Source organism: Solanum stenotomum, chromosome 3 (genome assembly GCF_019186545.1).
Source record: "Solanum stenotomum isolate F172 chromosome 3, ASM1918654v1, whole genome shotgun sequence".
In the NCBI taxonomy this organism is placed as follows: domain Eukaryota; kingdom Viridiplantae; phylum Streptophyta; class Magnoliopsida; order Solanales; family Solanaceae; genus Solanum; species Solanum stenotomum.
This window is the reverse complement of record NC_064284.1, coordinates 24,508,031-24,531,542: the sequence shown is the minus strand read 5'-3', so window position 1 is coordinate 24,531,542 and position 23,512 is coordinate 24,508,031. Positions and strand designations below refer to the sequence as shown.

Sequence of the window (23,512 nt, the reverse complement as noted above, 5' to 3'; positions counted from 1 at the left end):
ATCAAACTATAATTGTTCAAAATATGAAATAACAAAATACAATAAAACAAGACAATATTGGCACGAAGGCCCTCACCCCACCAAAAATAGAATGTAGTGTCCTCAATGCAAAATAAGTAAGAGTACTGGGAGGCTGAGAGAAAGAGTCCCCCCTAACATGCTATGCATGTGGTGCACTCTCATTTGGAGTCTCAGAGGTAAAGCCTCAAGAGGGGCATCAATGCTCGATAATAGGATCACTAGAGGTGGCATGTGAGGCTCAACAAGGGCATTAGTGCCCGTCTCAGCAACATAAGGTATGGTAGAATCTCAAGTGACTCTATTAGACTTAACCTATGAATTATCTCAAAGATATCTCTTCGGTGCAGCCTAAAGAATGACCTCCTCGGTCTCATCCAACGTGGTTAGTGTCTCAGCTCTCAGCTCCTTCTCATTAGTCTCCTCAGACAACTCCTCATCGACCATCCCAGTCTCATCATCAACAACAATCTTGGCATCCACAACAACCTCAGAAACTAATAACGCTCAACTACACTTCATCCAATTCTAAGTGTAGGCAGTCACTAACAAGTATAAACCCAACACAAATTAGCAGCCCAATACCTTAATCAATCTCATTTTTGAAGCTAGATTTGTAGGATTGCATTTATACCCACTTTCTCAAGCTAAATCAGCAATAACACAATCACTACAATCATCAACTAATAGTTTTAACTCTAATACCTCTTTCTCAAGCAAGCTTAAAGTACTAGACTAGAATTGTATTTGCAACTATAATTCATCAATTAAAACACAAACTATTAATTGAACCCACTTCAAATCAACAATAAAATAAGTAAATAGTAACACTTATAAGCTAATTGAAACATTAAACTACATAATCACACCCCTAAGAATGTTTTTTTTAGCCAAACATAATAAAGAACAAGAAATTGTTACCAACTATGTTTTCCGTCAGATTGGGCAACAATCCACAAGTCTCCAAATGCTTAAATTGAAGCTAAAAATTAAACAAACCCTAAATCTCTACTCAAAAATTGTAAGAACAATGTTTAGAATATTGAAGATAAAAAATCCAGAACTGGATAATGTGGGAACTGGACTATTTTTTGGAACTCCTTCTTCTTCTTTTGAAAATTGCATTTATACGTTCTCAAATTTTAGCATCAGAGTCACTCGGCGAAGTAAGTCGGATTTCACTGACCTGGTCGGCAATGCGCTGAGTGCCTCTTTCATCTCTTTTTTGACATAGCCTTGCACCATCTCCTTTCTATAACTTTTGGCGAGTTCATTAGCTTCACTATGCACTTTCAACGAATCGCCAAAGTACTTCTCCTATCGCCAAGGTTGGTCTTGTCCATGGGCTGGCCTGCTGGAACTTTAGGCGAGCTGAAGGTCTACTCGGTGACTCGTCGAGTGGCTTTGGCACGTACCAGCCTTGCTTTCCTTTAACTTTTTCAGCTTTTTCGCTCCTACTTGCCTTGTAATGTCCTTGCCTTTCTCTTTTGCCTTCATTGCTGCAAATTAATATTTTAACATCAGTTATGAGCATAAAATAGGCATTGAGGAAACTAATTCCTTAAATATTAAGCCCTGAATGAGTCAAAATTCCCGACTCATCTACACCCCCACTTAATGTCACGACCCAGATCGTCGTGATTGACACCCACACTAACCCTCCGGTGGGAGAACCATTAATACTAATTAGCTAACCAAAGAACTAAACAACGTAATAAAAAACTAAGGCATTTAAAGATACAAAAGCAGGTTTAAATGCAAGAGTCAAGTAGAGTTCCCATAAACTCCAAAAGATCTAACAAAACATTGTGGAAATTATTCCCTAGATCCTGAAAATAAATGTACCAAAACTCTAACAAGGAACCATAAGTCTAAAGGAAATGGGTACAACCCAATTAAACATAAGAAAATCTAAAGTACTAGTCTAAGTCCGAATCGAAATGGACTAAACATAACAATAACTCATGGCAGCCTGGAAGAACTGGCTCACCGTTGAATTCAATTGATCACTGATCTTCTAGACGAGGTCTGTCAGTAGCCGCCTGATGATGCCCTGTACTCAACAAAAAACGAGCAAGTGCAGTATCAATACACAACCACAATGTACTGGTAGGATCACGCGGCTATCCAATAAGTGAAATACATGCAGGTAACCGTAACATTATAAAATAGGTATATACCAAACATATACAATATTAGTCATCATTTCAGAATCAATGTACAATTCCATATTCTCAATAATACACATATATGCCAAGTCAATGGTCCTCTCATGGAACCCATACCCAAACTGTTAGTGTATTGGTACGTGGTACCCGATCCAAGTTAGTGTGCCGGACGTGACACCCGATCCTATATATGCGCCAGAACGTGGCACCCGATCCAAGTTAGTGTGTTGGAACATAGCACCCGATCCACTCAACAAGCCACAATTACAATCACAACGTACATTCTCATAATCATATAATCGAGAGTTAATTCATGGCATACAATTCTTCATTTATACTCATTTACAATTAGTGTGTTCAATAATGCAACGTTCGCATACATACATGCATTAAAACGAAGTAATTACTAACATACATCACACCAATATGAAATCACAACCATCAACTATCTCGAACAAAGCTTGAACCCCTAAGAAACTTGATTCTTCCCTTTTTGAATTCTTTCCACTTGTTCTTGGTCTACAAACAATCACTATAACGCGAGGATCAATAAACAAGACCAAATTACCCGGATCATAATCAATAATATCAACCCTAGGTCAAACCCTTGGTCCCCATTCCCAGATGAAGGCCTTTTTCCACCATAATTCCCAGATCAAAACCCTCCCATTGATAATTACCCAAGAAACTAAGTTCTACGAATCGAAACATGGATTCAGGGAGTAAAAACCTTACCTTTGGTGCTAGAAGAGGTGGAAAACCTTCAAGAAATATCCCTGGGTTGTTATTTATCTCTCAAGATAGAATGTTGCAGAATAATAACGTTTTGGGATTTATTTCCGACTTAATTCGTGACTGGCCCGCCATGACGACTTATATCCCGCCACAACGGCCCCACCCTGGCGAGAATAATCCCACCACAGCGGCTTGCACAGAACCAGTGAGTTGGATTATAAGTTCCAAACCCCCATTTCACAACACACATTTATCCCATGACACTCAGAAAGTACCCATTCACGTTAAGATCGGTTTTAGGCGTTTTACTCTCCTGAATTCGATTTTGTAAAGTTGTACGAGTTCCTTTTGTCTTTAGCTATCTACTCATGTAATCACATTCCATATTAGACCTGTCTTTTGTTACAAGATTTTCTTAGACCTCATTGACTCCAATTTAGTTTAAATCTGGACTAGGCTAGGAAATTTCAAGTTACTACCAAAAAGTTTTTCGGCTCAAATTTTTTCCTCGTCGGCTTTTCTATAACGATGGGAACAAGTCGTTACAATAGATACCAATTTACCCATCACTCGTCCCCGAGTGACCAACTTAGGCAATCAAGCTAAAGTAAGAGTGGAGTAGTACCTGAATCGACAAACAACTGGGAATACTTGTTTCGCATGTCCTTCTCGATCTCCCAAGTAGCTTCCTCAACTAGACGATGTTTTCATTGAACTTTCACGGACTTAATCTCTTTGGTCCTCAACTTTCGGACATCACGATCTAGGATTGCAATCGGTTCCTCCTTATACTGAAGGTCTTTGTCTAACACAACTGAGTCTCATTTTATGATGTATTCCCTATCTCCATGATATCTCTTCAATATGGACATATGAAATACCGGATGAATTCCCGATAGGTTAGGAGGTAGAGCCAATCTATAAGACACTGTCCCTACACAGTTGAGAACCTCAAAGGGACCAATAAAACGAACTTAGCTTGTCCTTCTTGCTGAATCTCATCACCCCTTTCATGGGTGATACTTTAAGAATAACTTTGTCACCAGTCTGAAATGCCATGTCTCTTACCTTATAGTCTGCATACTATATTCCCTACGTTGGGTGGCGTTTGACTTTAGATATGACCGCTAGGGATTTTATTAAAGTTTTTGGGAATTGTTTTTTCCCCATTTTGGGGATTAATTATTATATAGAGGATCCACACTTACTTTTTGATAAGTATTTTCTGTCTACGTTGGGCCGCTAAAATGTTAGCTTGAATACTCCTCACTTTATCTTGAGCATCCTTCACTAAATCAACCCCCAAAGGTTTTACATCTCCAGACTCGAGCCATCCTATGGGTGATCTACATCTCCTCCCATAAAGTGCATCAAACGGTGCAAAATCTATGCTGGAGTGATAACTGTTATTGTAAGAGAACTCGCAAAAAGGTAGGAACTTATCCCAATGTCCTCCAAACTCGATCATGCAGGCCCTCAACATGTCCTCTAACACTTTGATTGTCCTTTCAGATTACCCGTCCGTCTGTGGATGGAAAGTTGTACTAAAAGTGATTTGCATACCACAGTCTGAGATGATAGAAAAGGGGCACCCCGTGCAGCCTTACTATCTCTTTTGCATAAACTTTAGCCAACAATTGAGCATTATAATCTATTCCGACCAAAATAAAATGGGCTGACTTAGTCAATCTGTCAACCACTACCCAAATAAAATCAAAGTTTCCCAAAGTCTTGGGAAGACCAACCACGAAATTTATAACTATCATTTCTCACTTCCATTCCGGAATTGACATTCTTTGAAGCAAACCTGCAGGATTTTCATGCCCATAATTTACTTGTTGGCAATTTTGAAACTTAGCCACAAACTCCGCTATATCTTTCTTCATGCCAGGCCACCAATAAAGTTGCTTCAAATCTCAGAACATCATGGTCACACCCGGATTAATGGAATATCGCGAACCATGGGATTTTGTCAACATGTTCTGAATCAAGTCATCTACTTGAGGAACACAAATCCTTCCCTTAAAACTGAGCACCCCTCGCTAACAAGAGTGGTCTCTTGTGCCTTGCCAGACACTGTCTTCTTTCTGAGCTCAGTCAAATTCTAATCCTCAAACTGTTTGGCCTTCATCTCCTCGATGAATGTGGCCCTTACTTCAATACTAGCTAACATCCCACCTTTCTCTGAGATTCCCATTTGCATGAACTTAGACTCCAAGGTCTGAATTTCCTTAACTAAAGGTCGCTTAGATGCACTCAAGCAGGCTAAACTACCAATACTTACTGCTTTCCAACTTAGCGCGTCTGCCACTACATTAGCCTTACCTGGATGATACTGACCATAATCCTTGAGTTACTCCATCTACCTTTGCTGTCTGAAATTCTGATCCTTTTGAGTGAAAACATGTTGTAGACTACGATGATCAGTAAATACCTCACACTTAACACCATAGGGGTAATGCCGCCAGATCTTAAGAGAAAACACTACCGATGCCAACTCTAAATCATGGGTTGGATAAATCGTCTCATGCACCTTCAACTGCCGCGATGCCTAAGCTATGACATTTTTATCCTGCATCAACACAACACCCAAACCCAAATGTGAAACATCACAATAAACTATAAAATCCTTACCTTCAACCGATAGTGCTAGAATAGGTGTGGTGGTCAAAAAAGTCTTGAGATTTTGAAAGCTCTCCTCACATTTTTCAGTCTATTCAAAAGGTACCTCCTTTTTGGTCAAATTTGTCAAATGTGTGGCACTAGAAGCAAAGTTTTCCACAAACCGATGATGGTAGCTAGCGATCCCCACAAAGCTCCTAACTTCAGTCATAGAGCTATGTCGAACCAAATTCTTAACAACTTCAATCTTTTGGGGATCTACCATTACCCTTCTTTTGAAACTACTTGCCCTAAAAAGGCAACTGAAGTCAACCAAAATTAACACTTAGAAAATTTCGCATACAACTTTTGTTTCCCCAGAACACCCAGAAAAATACGAAGATGGTCGGCACGCTCTTCCTTACTTCTCGAATAAACAAAAATGTCATCAATAAACACTATTAAAAACGAATCAAGGAAGGGTTTAAACACACCATTCATCAAACTCATGAAAGCTGCAGGCGCATTTGTCAACCCAAACGACATAACTAGAAACTCGTAGTGCCCATAGCAGGTTCTAAACGCCGTCTTGGGCATATTCTCAGGCCTAATCTTCAACTGATGATAACCAAACCTTAGATCAATCTTAGAGAAAATTGATGCACATTGCAACTGGTCTGAAAGATCATCTATTCGAGGTAATGGGGATTTGTTTATAATGGTGACCCTATTCAATTGTCGGTAATCTATACACATCATCATACTACCATATTTTTTCTTTACAAACAAGACAGGAGCACCCCGCGGGGATGCACTAGGACGGATGAAACCCTTATCAAGAAGTTCTTGGATTTGAGCCTTAAGTTCTCTCAACTCTATTGAAGCCATGCGATATGGAAGGATGGAAATGAGACGAGTACTAGGTTCCAAATTAATGCCGAAATCTATATCTCTATCCGGAGGTATACCAGGCAAATCAGCAGTAAACACTTCTCTAAATTTTGACGCCACATGAAGAGACTCAATAGAGGGAGACTCAACCTCAACATCCCAAATATGAGCCAAATAAGCCAAACAACCCTGCCCTACTAGTTTCCTAGCCCGAATGGAGGATATGATCTTAGATTGCTTAGGCTTGTACACCCTTTACCACTCTAACTTTTCCCTTCATGGAATTTAGAGTCACAAACTTAGTATTACAATTAACACAACATAATAGGGGGGACAACCAAGTCATGCCTAAGATTATATGAAAGTCAATCATATCCAAAATAATCAAATCAACCAAGTCTGTAAACCCATAAACAAGATAAGACAAGCACGATAGACATGGGTTACTATGATAGACTCTCCAACGGGGGTGAAAACATGGATGAGGGCATCAAGTATATCGCAAATCATATCAAACTCTGAGGCAAATCGCACGGACACATAAGAATATGTAGAACCCGGATCAAATANATAAATCGTCTCATGCACCTTCAACTCCCGTGATGCCTAAGCTATGACATTCTTATCCTGCATCAACACAACACCCAAACCCAAATGTGAAGCATCACAATAAACTATAAAATCCTTACCTTCAACTGATAGTGCTAGAATAGGTGCGGTGGTAAAAAAAATCTTGAGATTTTGAAAGCTCTCCTCACATTTTTCAGTCTATTCAAAAGGTACCTCCTTTTTGGTCAAATTTGTCAAATGTGTGGCACTAGAAGCAAAGTTTTCCACAAACCGATGATGGTAGCTAGCGATCCCCACAAAGCTCCTAACTTCAGTCATAGAGCTATGTCGAACCAAATTCTTAACAACTTCAATCTTTTGGGGATCTACCATTACCCTTCTTTTGAAACTACTTGCCCTAAAAAGGCAACTGAAGTCAACCAAAATTAACACTTAGAAAATTTCGCATACAACTTTTGTTTCCCCAGAACACCCAGAACAATACAAAGATGGTTGGCATGCTCTTCCTTACTTCTCGAATAAACAAAAATGTCATCAGTAAACACTATTACAAACTAATCAAGGAACGGTTTGAACACACCATTCATCAAACTTATGTAAGCTGCAGGCGCATTTGTCAACCCAAACGACATAACTATTAACTCGTAGTGCCCATAGCGGGTTCTAAATGTCGTCTTGGGCACATTCTCAGGCCTAATCTTCAACTAATGATAACCAGACCTTAGATTAATCTTAGAGAAAATTGATGCACCTTGCAACTGGTCAAAAAGATCATCTATTCGAGGTAATGGGGATTTGTTTAGAATAGTGACCCTATTAAATTGCCGGTAATCTATACACATCATTATACTACCATTCTTTTTCTTTACAAACAAGACAGGAGCACCCCGCGGGGATGCACTAGGACGGATAAAACCCTTATCAAGAAGTTCTTGGATTTGAGCCTTAAGCTCTCTCAACTCTATTGAAGCCATGCGATATGGAAGGATGGAAATGGGACGAGTACTAGGTTTCAAATTAATGCTGAAATCTATATCTCTATCCGGAGGCATACCAGGCAAATCAGCAGTAAACACTTTTCTAAATTCTGATGCCACATGAAGAGAATCAATAGAGAGAGACTCAACCTCAATATCCCGAATATGAGCCAAATAATCCAAACAACCCTGCCCTACTAGTTTCCTAGCCCGAATGGAGGATATGATCTTAGATTTCTTAGGCTTGTACACCCTTTCCCACTCTAACTTTTCCCTTCATGAAATTTCTAGAGTCATAGACTTAGTATTACAATTAAACACAACATAATAGAGGGGACAACCAAGTCATGCCTAAGATTATATGAAAGTCATGGGTTACTATGATAGACTCTCCAACGGGGATGAAAACATGGATGAGGGCATCAAGTATATCACAAATCATATCAAACTCTGAGGCAAATCACACGGACACATAAGAATAAGTAGAACCAGGATCAAATAACACATTAGCCATCCGGTCACAGATAAGAATAGTACATGTGATCATTGCGTCAGACACCTCCGCCTCGGTCTTGCCCGAACAGGCATAACACTGAGCCCTGTCATCATAAAAAACGACTTCCGTGCTTGATTTCTCTGTACCTCTGCCTACGTTACCATTTCCCCGACCTCCATGGTCTCACTAATTTCCTCCTCGCCCACCTTGTGGATGTCCTCGACCATTATTACCATTCCCCGCGGGTACCACTACTTTAATCTGCTGCTACGCGGAATCCAACATGCGCGGATGGGGACAATCTCTCCTCATATTCCTAGATTCTCCATATTTATAACAAGTGAGATCGAAGGATGGCCTGATGCCCGTTGAAGGTGAGGCTCCGTGGCTATCCTTAATTAAATTCTGAGTGGAGTTCCCGAGTAATTACTTGTAGAAGAGGGCATAGCGGACTGAATTGGCCGGGCTACAAGTGTTGACCTCCCCGAACCTCTAGAGTAAGAACCCTGAAAGTTACCTAAATTCTTGGCTTTCTTAGCCAATGCCTTAGCCTGACCGTCTTGCCTCTCCCCCTCCACTTTCTTCACAAAATATGTTACCTTATTGAAGCTTTTTCCTACAGAGGTCATATCAACAGACAATACATGTAACTCAAAATTTAGTCTTTTAATAAATAGGTCGATCCTCTCTTCCTCAGTAGTCACCAATTGCGTAGCATATTTAGACAAAACATAAAACTTAGCCTCATAAGCAGCCACAGACATACCACCTTGCTCCAAAGACATGAACTCATCCTTCTTACGATCTCTCAAAGTCTGAGGCACATACTTTTCCAAGAACAGGGCATGAAACTAGGTCCAAGTGAGTGGGGGTAAAGCGGAAGATCTGCATTCCACATAAGCTCTACACCACTTCTTAGCCTCACCTTGAAGTTGAAAGGTCACAAACTCTACCCCATATTGATGGACAGTTCCTAACTTATGAAGTCTCTTATAACAATCTAGGATGAACTCATAAGCGTCCTCACTCTCAGAACCATGTAACACAAGCAATTTCAATTTCAAGTACTTAGTCAACATCTCATGCTCATTACCAGTCATAAAAGGACCCAACAAAGGACAAATGAAAGCATCTGTACTTACAGTTCTGCCCACCTTGGGGACAGTGGTAGTAATAGGGGGATTGGCAGGAGCTTGAGTCGCTTGAAATGAGGGAAGCACTCTAGGACCAACCAATCCTTTCAGGATCAACATAATCAATTGAGCTAACACTAGGTCTAGGGGAGGAATACATGTAGTCTCAGCCTACACTTCTTCCTCTTTTCCAACATTCTTCTTATCCTCAACCCCAACATTCTCATCTATCTCTTCATGATGCGCACAAGGGTTCTTATTTCTGGGAGGATTCTCAATCAGAGCTCTATCCCTAGTAGGTTCTAACTTTCCTTGGCCTTTTCCCCTTGCTTTTCCTCTACCCGTGCCTCGACCGCGACCTCTTGCTGCGAATTCCTCAGCTAGCGCATTAACTGGAGCTACGGGACTGACGCTATTGAACCTAGTGTTAACCATCTGCGGACAGAAGAGTGAAGGAAGTTAGATACCAATTTGGATCACCAAATACCAATTGGAACCAAGTTGTAGCACGAAAAGAGACAAAATAAACAAAGAGATTTCCTAAAGTCCTATAGGCTCTTGAAGAAAAGTACAGACGTCTCTGTACTGTTCTGCAAGACTCTAATAGACTCATTTTGGTATATCCAGATCAACGAACCTAGGGCTCTGATACGAACTTTATCACGACCCAGACCGTCGTGATTGGCACCCACACTAACCCTCCGGTGGGAGAACCATTAATACTAATTAGCTAACTAAAGAACTAAACAACTTAATCAAAAACTATGGCATTTAAAGATCAGAAGCAGGTTTAAATGCAAGACTCAAGTAGAGTTCCCATAAACTCCAAAAGATCTAACAAAACATTGCGGAAATTATTCCCTAGAACCTGAAAGTCAATGTAACAAAACTCTAATAAGGAACCATAAGTCTAAAGGAAATGGGTACAACCCAATTAAACATAAGAAAATTTAATTAAAGTACTAGTCTAAGTTCGAATCGAAATGGAATAAACATAGCGAGAACTCATGGCAGCCTAGAAGAACTGGCTCACCATTGAATTCGATTGATCACTGATCTTCTAGACGAGGTCTGTTAGTAGCCGCTTGAAGATGCCTTGTACTCAACAAAGAAATAGAAGGTGTATCAGTATACAACCACATTGTGCTGGTAGGATCACGCGGCTATCCCAATAAGTGAAATACATGTAAGTAACCACAACATTAAAAAAATGCATATACCGAACATATAAAATGTTAGTCATCATTTCAGAATCAATGTACAATTCCACATTCTCAATAATACACATATATGCCAAGTCAATGGTCCTCTCATGGAACCCATACCAAAACTATTAGAGTACCGTTAGGTGGTACCCAATGAAAGTTAGTAATCCAAACGTGACACCTGATCCTATATATGCACCGAAACGTGGCACCCGATCCAAGTTAGTGTGTTGGAACGGAACACCCGATCTACTCAACAAGCTACAATCACAATCACAATCACAATCACAATGTATATTCGAATAATCATATAATAAAAAGTTGATTCATTGCATACAATTCTTCATTTATACTCATTTACGATTAGTGTGATCAATAATGCAACATTCGCATACATACTGTCACACATCTAACTAGAAAAGGGCAGACATCAAAGATATACACAAGCACGTGCTAATTATCTTTACTAATCTCATGCCAAGATATAGATTCATAAGAAGTGGAACCTATATGAATACACATAATAAAACATAGATAACAAAAGGGCTTATTGGGCTACTTTACAACGGAAACAAAATGAAGTCTAAGAAGCCTCTAAAGAGTATACATCTGAAAATCTGATAACTAGTCGGGAGAGGGCACCGACATACCCATTATAATATATGTTTATACGTTGCAAAATATAGGCTCTAAACATCTGATAGACTCAGGTAGAGGTGGAGCTTACCAACTGCTAAACTGGAAGTCTATAGTCTACTTAAAATGCTTGTTGTCCTGAGTACCTGAGCCTGTAGTAATACAAATGATGCGCTACAATAATGGGACGTCAGTACATATAAAAATATGTACTGGTATGTAAAGCATACTGAATAACAAGTAGACATGTAAGAATGCTAACATGCATCAAATATAAAGATACGCAAATCTGAGCATGTGTATGTAGGAGACATAATCCATAACTGGAATTGTGACCAACCTCAAGGGTCCTCATCTAACATTTCATGGCTTAGTCATTTATATATAGAATCCCTATAAGTTTCCTAAGTGATATCTTTACTTCATTGTATCACTTCTTTGCTCTTTGTAAAACTAACTGTTAGGTAATCACATGATGGCCTACTGACAATGATTAGGGAACCTTGTATGGCATCAGTAGCCCACTGTCATGACCATGCGTGAAATCTCATAGTCTGGTAATCTGGTCTATCAAAGTATGCCCCTAGGGCTCATGTGTGGTCTGCCCGCATACCTGTATCAGTCAGGTGAATCCACGATGGGAAATTCCAACCAACTATATCTAAATTCTGTGCACAGAGTAGCGTCGCATGTAGTAGCCCTAGAAATACCCACCCCACGTTGCAGAGTAGTCTATAATCTCAACTTCATGCAATTATTTATAATAATTAATTCATTAATCACATAGCTCGTGATTCAGTTTGTGATTACTTTCTTTAGCTTGAGAATCATATATCTTGTGACCTATACACTTACAAATAGTCTGTGGTCGACTTCTTTCTTTAAATTTATGCAACTTGTACACCACTAACTTCTAAGAGTTTCAACTGTAGACAAATATAGTTGTGTAAAACATATTGCTTCCTTGAAGAGTACTGTAACTCTATAGGTTTAAGATTCAACTTGAGAGGGTTTATAAAATAGGATAACTGTCTTTCAACTATCATAGAATCTCTAGTGACATTTATCGGAAGCACATGCAAGTTTAGGTCGTGCCTTGAGGGCAAAAGAAGTTTTAGCTTTACATACCTTACTTCAGAACTTACTATCTTACGTCGTCAAACTCCTTTGCTCACAACTTTATCTATAACATTAAACCATAAAAGGATAGTATAAGAAACTAGTCAAGAGTCACAATAAGGCCAACAACACAATAATAGTTCGCAAGCAACAATCTCAACAATTACTGTAGATGGATGGTGTATCACTACACACTTCTCTTTCTCTACTTTCCAAGTAGGCTTATGACTTATTTACATGTTCAGTATTACTCCGATATACTTTAACCATAAAGAACCAACCCTCTTAATCATCCACACTTAAAATAAAGAGTAAAACTCATGGCCTCCGATCACCATCCCATAGATTTTTGTTAACGATGTCAAATTCCTTTATATGCTCATAATTTAAGTTGGTAGAGAAATAATTCCATAAATTAAAGTAATAGGATCTCATATAACCAGCTACAACATATTCGTAGCGATTTAGGAATTTTATCAAACACTAGGTGAGCGACAAACTTTCAAGAACTATAAGAGTTGTGTTCCCTATACCTAGCCTTCTATTTTATTGTAACCAGCTTACTTCCCCAATACAATACCATTGAACCCTCATTTGGTTAAAACAATAGCCAACACATCCTTCTACAAACACCCTCTTCACCAAAACATCAACTACAATGGGTAAAACATGGACTCACGGCTTCCTATCACCGTCCCGTGAGCCCTACCTGCAAATTATACTTAAAACATCCTTGAAATACAATTTATGAAGATAGAAAAGGAGTCATACCTATATATCCAATAAAAGCATCCCCTACCCTTTTCTATTCTCCAAGAGCAATACTTTTTCCTTCAAGAAAACATTGAGCTAAGTATGTCTATAGGTCTATGGAGAGGAAGATACTTGTGTTTTGAAGAAACCAACTTACCTTAAGATTTGGCGGATTGAAGATGAGAAAATCTTGAAGAAATAACTTGAAACTAGTCCTTACACATTCTTGAGTATATGAAAAAGTATATCCCAAACTTCTAATATAAAAACAACAAGTTTGGCCGACTTTCTCTAAAGTTCCACATGTCCCGCAGTGATTGGGCAGTGGACGCGTTTGTCATAGAATGAGCATAACTTTTTACTCCGCTATTATTTTAATGAGCGGGTTGTTTTGCTGGAAACTAGACTCAAATACCTTTAATTGTATGGGTTGTAGGCCCTCTAAATCGTTATATATTAGGATATATGCTTGTTCAAAGTCCGTTGAGAAATGAGATCATTTGTAGTATTCCACCACAATGAACCTTTAAACTTGAATCTTTTCTTTAATGATCTCTTTGGCCAAAAACTTTTGTTTAACCCTTCTAATGACTCAATATAAGGGTTACATGGTACTCTTAACCATTTTCAATGATATACTTCCCCCGATATCACATCTATGCATTGGTGTTTACGAGTTGCAAATGTATTTTAAGTTACGGGGGATTACATTATCCCCCCCTTTGGATCATTCGTCCTCGAATGAAGGCAGGTCGTTAAGATGATTCAAACTCTCTTATTTTAAAAAAAATGGGCAGAGTTTCCTTTGTAAACAGGCCTATATAAAACCTGTCAGCTAACCAAAATACACACATAATGCTTTACAACGCATCACCACGTAATAATATGCAACCGATATTCACTAGGCTCTTTTGGCCTTATACGAATAGAAACTACACTAACTAATATAACATACCTTATACTGTGGATGTTTCAACTCTGAGGAACATATGGTGTCTATATCAATTACCTGAACATAAAACATATAATATAGCAGTACTACAAAGTACGGGCAAAACTGATACTTAAATGAGAGGAGTTATGACTTTAAGAACCTTTGTGTGGCTACTAAAATAAGTGGGGATACTTGACCCTCATGTTAGCCTCTGCTTCCCATGTGGCTTCTTCTATATTCTGATTTCTCCAAAGTACCTTGACTGATGCTATGTCTTAATTTGTCCTCAATATCCTAACCTGTTGGTCTAATATTGTCACTGGTACTTCCTCATAGGATAAGTGTTCTGAGAGTCCCAAACATTTGCGTAACATCGACACATGGAAGACCGAGTGTATTGCAGCTAACTCTCGAGGCAAATCCACCTCATAGGATACCTGGCCAACTCTACGTATAACTTTATATGGCCCAATATACCTGGGATCAACTTACCTTTCCTCCCAAATCTCATAATGCCCTTCATAGGGGATACCTTCAAGAATACCCAGTCATCAACCTGGAACTCTATGTCTCTACGGTGTACGTCTGCATATGATTTTTATCGGATCTGAGCTGTTTTCAGTCGCTCTTTTATCAACTTTACTTTTTCAATGGCTTGGTGAACTAGGTCTGGTCCTAATATTTGAGTTTCACCTACTTCAAACCAACCAATAGGCGATCTGCACCGACGCCCATAGAGGGATTCAAACGGAGCCATGCCAATGCTAAAATGATAGTTATTATTGTAGGCAAATTCTATCAAGGGCATATGATCCTCCCAATTGCCTTTAAAGTCTAAAACACATGCTCTCAACATATCTTCGAGTGTTTGAATAGTGCGTTCGGCTTGACCGTCTGTTTGCGGGTTAAATGTAGTACTAAGGGCCTAAACTCTTCTAGAATGATCTCCAGAAATGTGCCGTAAACTGCGCACCCCTATATGAAATAATGGATAGTAGAGTCCCATGCAAACGAACAACTTCCCTTGCATATAACTTGGCATATTCTTCTGCTGTGGTGCTGGATTTAACTGGCAAGAAGTGGGCTAATTTCGTAAACCGATCAATGATCACCCAAATGGAATCATGTCTCTAGAGAAAGGCTAACCTGTAATGAAATCCATATTAATAGCCTTCCATTTCCATATTAGAATGTCCATAGTCTGTGCTAGGCCACCGGGCCTCTGATGTTCTGCTTTAACTTGTTGGCAATTGGAGCATTGTGCCACATATTTAGAAATATTCCTTTTCATGTCATTCCACCAATAGACCTCTTTAAGGTCATGATACATCTTTGTGGTGCCCAGATGAATTGAGTATCGGGAACAATGTGCTTTATCCATGATTTTTTGCCCTAACCCATCTATATTTGGAACACATAGTCTGCCTTGGCATCTCAAGGTGCCATCTTTTGATAAATCGAATGCACTAATTCGGTGCTCACGAATCCCTTCTCAATACTGTAGAAATATTGGGTCGTCATACTATTTTTCTTTCACCAATGCCACTAATGATGATTTGGTAGTGTTCTGTACGACTACGCCTCCATCTTTGGCTTTTAGAAGTCGGACTCCTAGGCTGGCTAATTTGTGAACATCTCATACTACATATTGTATAGATGGTAAATGTACTAGACTTCCCATATATAGTCGACTAAGAGCATCTGTTATCACGTTAGCTTTACTTGGGTGGTAGAGAATGTTCACATCATAGTCCTTCAACAACTCTAGCCACCTTCTATGCCTGATATTCAAATCTTTTTGCTTGAAAAGATATTGGAGACTCTTATGATCTATAAATATATCAACATGTATGTCACGCCCCGAGCATACACAATGGACGTGGCCGGCACCCAAAGACCATTGCTGGCCCCAAGCGAACCCTTGGCCTGGCTTACTTGACTCAGTGGAAGACTTAGACTAAACAAATATAAGTTCATATAATAAACTGGAATGTTATAAAGGAACATTCAACTGGCCATTAAGGAAAACTCAAGTCTCAACATGGAAAAACAATGATGAAAAGACTAAAAACTAACATTTGACTGTTTATGAAGCTTCTAATAACAACTGAGATGGATGTTGGGACAGACCCCCACAACATCCTAATAAACTAAACTAGAAAGCAATGAAATGGATCCTTCAGAAAGCAAGGAGGCTCACCAACAGACTCTGGACTGCTCACTGGATCAACGACGCGTCGGGATGCCGATCCTAGTTACCTGTGTCTGCATCATAATACGATGTAGGACAACTGGCATCACTACATTGAATGTACTAGTATGCTAGTTGGAATGCTAAAATAACAAAGGCTAGAAAGAATGTGAAAGAAACTGAAGAACTTACCTGGCTCAACTCGACTCAACATGACTGAACTCATTTCAATATAAAGCAGTTTAAAAGCAAGTGCAATATAAAGAAAAGTTGTTTAAAAACATGATATCAACTCTGTGTGTATGCAAGATACAATTAACTCTGAGATGTATTTAAAATACAATAAACTGATGTATATAAAAAATACAATAACTTATGTGGGAGTTTCTCTAACCGACAACTATCACTTAAGAGCTATAGTGATGATACAACGATCTTCCTCACGCTGCCAGCGCATCCTATACCTGGACAAAGGTATAGGACCTGAACTACCTAATGGATCCACTAGTCTATTTTGAAAATGGTTCATCTAAAAAGTATGACCCTTTTCTACCCATGATGGCTACATGGTTTAAGGGGGCTGATAGTTGTATGAACTCTTCGGTGCTCAATACTACTCCTAAAAATATACTAGCTCTTTATGTTTAAAAACATTCATCTTCTGTGATTTGAGATTAGTGCTCAAAAACTTATCTCAAAGGCTATCTTGGAAAATCTCTGTTTCCCTGCTTGCTTCATTTAGAAAGCTATTACTCTTTTCTGAAAACTAGCCGAAGGCTCTTTGGAAATCTCAGTTTTCGTTATTATTTAAATGTGAAAAACATTTAAAATCTCTTTGGGAATACTTAGTCCCCCTATACTTTTGAAGAAATAAACTTCAAACTTTACCTTTTACTCTTTGATTAACTTCAAACTTAAGTCTTAAAACAAGTTAAAATGTTTGTAAAAGACTTATGAAAACTTGAAATGAACTTCTCTTACTTGACTTTTGACTTTGATCTTAACTCTTGCTTGAATTGACTCTTAACTGATTCCTGAATTGAATTATGGATTCAAGGATTATGATTTGTGTTTGGAAAGATATATTCATGTTTAGGAATGATTTTGAATAGCTAAACTTGAGAAAAGTTACGAAATCACCGTCTTGGAACAAGTCCGCGACATGGACTTATTTCATAACCTTACTCGACTTTTTCCTTCTTCGTTTTTTAGCCTCAACCCACCTAAATTCGATTATCTTCCTCAAATTCGTTTTAGATCCCGATACCCAGTGTATGTACTCAATAACCTAACTCAAAGTAACTCTGAAACACAACGTAAAGATTTGGGAAACTCCACAATTCAACCCAATTCAAGAACAACATTCAAATTCAAGAATTCATGTCAAGAACATTAACTTTCAAACTCTTTTAGGATGAATTGCGTTGAAACTTAACATGTTTGGCGCGTGGGTGAATGAACCCAACGCTATGAGAGACTCACATACCTTGTAGGATCAATTCCTTGGCGAATCCACAACCAAAATCGATCGTTCTTGGCGAATCTTGCTTTTCCTCTTCTCCTTTCTCTCGTGTTCTTTCTCCAAAAGCCCTAACTCTATTTCTCAAAAGCGTAAACTGAACTAACTCAGTCTTGAACCCACTTAATTTACTAAAAATGGATTTAATTAATTGGGTAAGGAAAAGACCAAACTACCCCTTTTTAAATTCCGGATTGGGCATTTCTTTATTCCAACAGGCCAACTTCCAATGAACATACTTCACTCATATGAACTTGGAATCGTGCAAACTCAACTGCGTTGGAAATATAAATCCAAGAGCTTTCCAACCATATCTGGAACTACACCTAACTCATCCTGAGCTAGGAGTAATGATCGATTGAAGTTGACCAAAATCTCAACTTTACATTACTTAAAAATTTCCAGATTTCCTTTTACTTTCAAAAAAATGATTATTTCAAGTTCTTAGCTTCTTTATAGCTATTTCAAGTTGCGAGATGTTACAATGTACCCCATACAAATAATGTCACCAAATCTTAAGCGCAAACATTACTGCAACAAGCTCCCAATCATGAGTGGGGTAGTTTTGTTCGCGTTTCTTCAATTGTCGAAAAGCGTGTGCTATCACCTTCCCTTGCTACTTTAAGACACACCCTAGGCAAATGCTTGAAGCATCACAATAAACTACATACCTTTATGTACCCTATGGTAAGGACAATACTGGCACCTTAGTCAATCTATCTTTCAGCTTTTGGAAGCTTTTCTCACACGCATCGGACCAATGGAACTTCACTGCCTTCTGCGTCAACTTGGTCAATGGTGCAGAAATAGAGGATAAGCCCTGCGGTAATATCCAACAAGTCCCAAGAAACTACACACCTCCGTTGGAATAGTAGGTCGAGGCCAACTCTTTACAACCTCAATATTTTGGAAGTCTACTCTAATGCCTTCACCAGAGACCACATGGCCATGAAAAGCCACAGAGTTCATCCAGAATTCACATTTAGAGAACTTAGCATATAGTTGGTGATCTCTGAGTTTTTGTAGGACAGCTTTCAGGTGATTTGCATGTTCTCTGGCATCACGTGAATATATCAAGATGTCATCTATAAATACAATCACATACATATCAAGAAAGGGTTTGAAAACCCTATTCATCATATCCATAAAGGATGCTGGAGCATTTGTTAGTCCAAATGACATGACAAGGAACTCAAAATGTCCATATCTCATTCGGAAGGCTGTTTTGGGAATATCTACTTCTCGAATATTCAACTGATAATATTCAGATCTCAAGTCAATCTTTGTAAAGCATTTAGCTCATTGCAATTGATCAAATAAATCATCTATCCTTGGAATGTGGTATTTGTTCTTTATCGTCACTTTATTAAGCTGTCTGTAATCTATACACATCCGTATCGTGCCATCCTTCTTGCGTACAAATAGTACTGGAGCACCCCAAGGCGATATGCTAGGGCGAATGATACCTTTGTCAAGCAAATCTTTCAGCTGCTCCTTTAGCTCTTTCAATTCTGCTGGCGTCATTCTATAAGGCAGAATGGATATAGGCTGGGTATTGGGATCTACGTCAATACCAAAATCAATCTCTCTAATTGGAGGTAGTACATGAAGTTCGTCAGGAAACACATCTGGATATTCATTCACAACGAGCACAGATTGAAGAGTCACCATCTATTTTTCAGCTTGAAGGGCTCTTACATGGACAATGTGATATAAAAACCCTTTGTCTATAAACTTTTGTTCCTTAAGATAGGAAATAAACCTTCCTCTAGGCATCATAGCATTACCATTCCACTCTAGGACTGGCTCACTCGGGAAATGGAATCGAGCAACTTTGGCTCGGCAATCAACCGTTGCATAACAAGACAACAACCAATCCATGCCCATAATGACATCAAAATCAACCATTTCTAGCTCTATCAAATTTTCCAATGTGTTACAAACATATATTGTTACTAGGCACCCGTAATAGACCCTTCTAGCAATAATAGATTCTCATACCGAATTCGATACTGGAAATGGCTCATGTAATAACTCTGGATCTACTCCAAATTTCTTAGCAACAAATGGACTAACATATGATAGAGTATCCCCTGGGTATATCAATGAATATACATCATAAGAGAAAATAGATAAGGTACTTGTAACCATATCTGGGGATGCCTCTGAATCCTGATGACCTGCTAGTGCATATATCCGATTTGGGCCAACTCCAAAACCAGATCCTCTACCCCTGCCTGTACCTCTCCCTACTGGTGGTTGAAGGCCACATGATGAAAAGGCACTGATGATAAGGATGCTCCTGCAGAACCAGTATATTGTGGCCTATCATCTCTGCCCTCAACTCGAAACTTGGGACAATCACGTATCTTGTGACCCTCAACTGCACACCCATAAAAAGTGGTAGATCCAGATCGACACTCTCCTAAGTGAGATCGGCCACAGTGCCTGCAAGTAGGTCGAGGTAGTAGTCCTCGACTAGAACCTCTCTATTAGTGGGGATTAGGTTCCCTCGAGGTCTCAGTCTGCTCCTGCTTGGGTCTCGAAGACTAAGCTGGGGCACTAGCAATAGAGCGATCTAGTGATTGAGCCTGTCTAGGCGGACCTCTACTGGAGTAAGCTCTAGCATCTCTCTGAAATATTCCAGCACTTCTAGCCGTCTTATTTTGTTCTCTTTCTCTCTCAGCCCTACAATTTTATATACGGTCTTCTGTTTGCTGAGCGTGTGCCATAAGTCTTGCAATATCCATATCTCGATTAATGCAGCAACGGTGCAAGAACCAATCAAATGATCCCCAAGTTGACCAATGAAGCAATGCATCCTTGCATTTTGGGTGCTAACCATCTTAGGAGCAAATCTAACCAACTGAGTGAATCGCATGCTATACTCCCTGACGCTAAGGTTATTCTATCGAAAGTTTAAAATTTATCAACCCTCGCTTCCCTAAGCTCTAGTGGAAAAAAGTGCTCCATAAAGGCCCTAGAGAACTCCTTCCAAACTGCTGGAGGAGCATTTTGTCTCCTAGAGTCCACCCACATCTCGTACCAAGCAATGGCGACATATTTGAGCTGATAGGAGGCTAATTCAACTGCCTCAGTCTCAAAGATATGCATGACCCTAAGAATTTTGTTGATCTCATCTATAAATCGTTGTGGGTCCTCTGTCACCCTAGATCCTGTGAACACTGGGGATTCATATGGAGGAAATCACGTACTTTGGATCCAACTGCCTCTTCCCAAACCGTACTAGGTGCAACTGCATTTTGTCTTTGGACTTGAGCAGCTACCAACTGAGTGAGCAATTGTATTACTTATCTAAGTCTTGCTCTGAGGCACCTGGTGGCAGTAGAAGCGCTACATGAACTACCATTGGTACTACTGGAGATGTAGGAATTCCTGTAGCTCCTTCTATCATGGGAATCTGAGGACCTGGAAGCATACGACATGGCAAGCTCTGTTGACTGCTAGTCTGATCACCTACTAGTTGGGACTGCTTTAAAATGGTTGCCTCCTGAGTAGTACAAGCAATGGATATCGGGACTTCTTTATCTTTGTCTGTACTAGACATGATCTGAATCATAAATGAAAAAAAGAGTTTGAGTCAGAATTAACTTTTTATGACTTAGCTGTATCACACGATCTAGATTATGAAAGAAGGTCAAATTCCTAAATGCCCATGTAGTCCCTAAATTATAAATATGGCGCGCAACACATTAATAAGAAAGGTCCTACTAGACACGGCTTCATAGACTCCGTGGGACACTTGAACCTTGTTCTCTGATACTAAGTTTGTCATACCCCTAACTAGAAAGAGGCATACATCAAGGATATACACAACCACCTGCTAGTTATCTTTACTAATCTCATGCCAAGCTGTAGATTTATAAGCAGCAGAACCTATATGAAGACACATACTAAAATATAGATAACAAAAGGGCCTGTTGGGCTACTTCACAAGGGAAACAAAACTAAGTCTAAGAAGCCTCTAAAGAGTATGCAACTGAGAATCTAATAACTAGTCGGGATAGGTCCCCGACATACCCATTCTGATTTATGTACACACGTAGCAAAATATAAGCTCTAAACATCTGATAGTCCAGGTAGAGGTGGAGCTTACCAACTGCTAAACTAGAAATCTCTAGTCTACTTAAAATGCTTTTTATCCTGAGTACTTGAGCCTGTAGTGATACAAATGAAGCGCCACAATAATAGGGACATCAGCACATATAAAACATGTACTGGTATATAAATCAAACTAATAACAAGTAGACATGTAAGAATGGCAAAATGCATCAAATATCAAGATAGGCAAATCTGAGCATGTGTATGCAGGAGACATAATCCATAACTGGAATTGTGACCAACCTCAAATCTAACATTTCGTGGCTTAGTCATTTATATATAGAATCCCTATAATTTGCCTAAGTGATATCTTTACTTCATTATATCGCTTATTTGATCTTTGTAAAACTAACTGTCATGTAATCGCATGATGGCCTACTGACGGCGATTAGTGAACCCTATATGACATCTGTAGCCCACTGTCACGACCACGCATGAAATCTCATAGTTTGGTAACAAGGTCTATCAAGGTACGCCCCCAAGGCTCCTGTATGATTTGCTCGCAGGCTAGTATCAGTTAGGTGAATCCACGACGGGAAATTCCATCTGATTATATTTGAATTTTATTCACAGAGTAGCATCGCACGTAGTAGCCCTAAAAATACCCACCCGACGCTGCAGAGTAGTCTATAATCTCAACTGCATGCAATTATTTATAATAATTAATTCATTAATCACATAACTTGTGATACTATTTGTGATTACTTTCTTTAGCTTGATAATCATATATGTTGTGACCTATACACTTACGAACAGTTTGTTGCCGACCACTTTCTTTAAATTTATGCAACCTGTACACCGCTAACTTCTAAGAGTTTCAACTGTAGACAAATATAGTTGTGTGAAACATATTGCTCCCTTGAAGAGTACTGTAACTCTATAGGTTTAGGACTCAACATGATAGGGTTTATAAAATAGGATAACTTTCTTTCAAGTATCATAGAATCTCTAGTGACATTTATCGGAAGAACATGAGAGTTTAGGTCGTGCCTTAAGGGCAAAAGAGGATTTAGCTTTACATACCTTAGTTCGGGACTTACTATCTTACGTCGTCAAACTCCTTTGCTGACAACTTTATCTATAACATAAAACCATAAAAGGATAATATAAGAAACTAATCAAGAGTCACAATAAGGCGAAAAACACAATAACAGTTCGCAAGCGACAATCTCAACAATTACAGTAGATGAATGGTGTATCACCACACCCTTCTCTTTCTCTAGTTTCCAAGTAGGCTTATGACTTATTTACATGTTCAGTATTACTCCTCAATCCTTTAACCATAAAGAACCAGCCCCCTTATTCATCCACACTTAACATAAAAAGTAAAACTCATGGCCTCCGATCACCATCCCACGGGTTCTTTGTTAACGATGTCAAATTCCTTTATAATCTCATAGTTTAAGTTGGTGGAGAACTAATGCCATAAATTAAAATAATAGGA

At 39.1% G+C, this 23,512-nt stretch overlaps 1 pseudogene; it reads right to left on the bottom strand.

Annotated features, from left to right (window-relative positions):
- Nucleotides 1–369: 369 nt before the first annotated feature.
- LOC125858789 (uncharacterized) overlaps nt 370–23,512 on the bottom strand; it is a 30,494-nt pseudogene continuing 7,351 nt past the window's right edge.